Here is a 1,042-nt window from a genome sequence, read left to right on the forward strand (position 1 = left end):
ATTATCGAGAAATTTCTCAAGCAAATTTCGTGGTTTATATGGATCGAGCCGATTTGAGCGACTTTCGGCTGAAAGTAAACAACCGCACCCCATTCGGGCTGCGACTCACCCAATCAGTGTCGCTCGCTCCATAATCGCTGCAGCTTCCGATCTGGACCGGGACGGGAAAATCTGTAATCTTTAAAATTTGCGTTCGATTCGCGTGCCGCCACAAAACAGTCGCTCAATCGCTCGTAAACAAAACGCGTCGAGCCGAAAAGGCGTCGTCGATTCTGGACGCTCCCGCCAAATGACGCGTCGGCGCACTGCGAAACACTGCGATTCCGCTGGCGAACAAGCGAACGACTGAAAGATTTGCAGCGAGGGCCACGCCAGGGTGTGTTGATTTTGTTGTTTCTTCCTTCCTTCCTTCCTTCCGTCCTGCCGGTCGGTTCCGTTCTTTTGTTGCGCTGTCGACGTCGACGCGTCACGGACCGACGCTCCACGGCGACGCGCAATCTTTCGATGGAAGACGCTGGCGAGCCGCTGGGGCCCAAACTGTTGAGAATCGCACGAAAAGGCGGTTCGGAGCAGTTGGGTTTTTGCCCAACAAACGAAAAACGCCTGAGAAGCAACGGGGGGATTTTAAGGCGCATTCGCCCGGTTGTCACGGTTTTTGGCAAATTGGCCGATGATTTGGCTAATTGCGCGTTTTCACTGCAGTGATCGGTTTAGGGAAGGATATTAAAGCGAACTGCTTTGGATTGCCGCGATTTTCTGACCCCAGCGTCGTTTTTTGGGGCGTAAAGCGGACTTGGGGCGCATCCGCCCAATTGTCAATTGTTTTCCAAATTAGTCCATTAACTTTGTTCTACCGTCTGTGAATTGATCCGTTTGAGAATGAAAATGACGACAAGCCGACCATCGATCTTTTGGGGCGTTTTGGTTCCAAATCGATGATCTGGAGCGGAAAACTGGGCGCTGCGCATTCGCCAAATTGAGCCAATTTTACGAAATAAGCTGATTGATTGGTTAAATTAGTTAGAAATTGAGGAGGCTTTCG

This window comes from Dendroctonus ponderosae, unplaced genomic scaffold (assembly GCF_020466585.1).
Source record: "Dendroctonus ponderosae isolate FM_Combo_2020 unplaced genomic scaffold, Dpon_F_20191213v2 Dpon_F_20191213_12, whole genome shotgun sequence".
Lineage (NCBI taxonomy): Eukaryota > Metazoa > Arthropoda > Insecta > Coleoptera > Curculionidae > Dendroctonus > Dendroctonus ponderosae.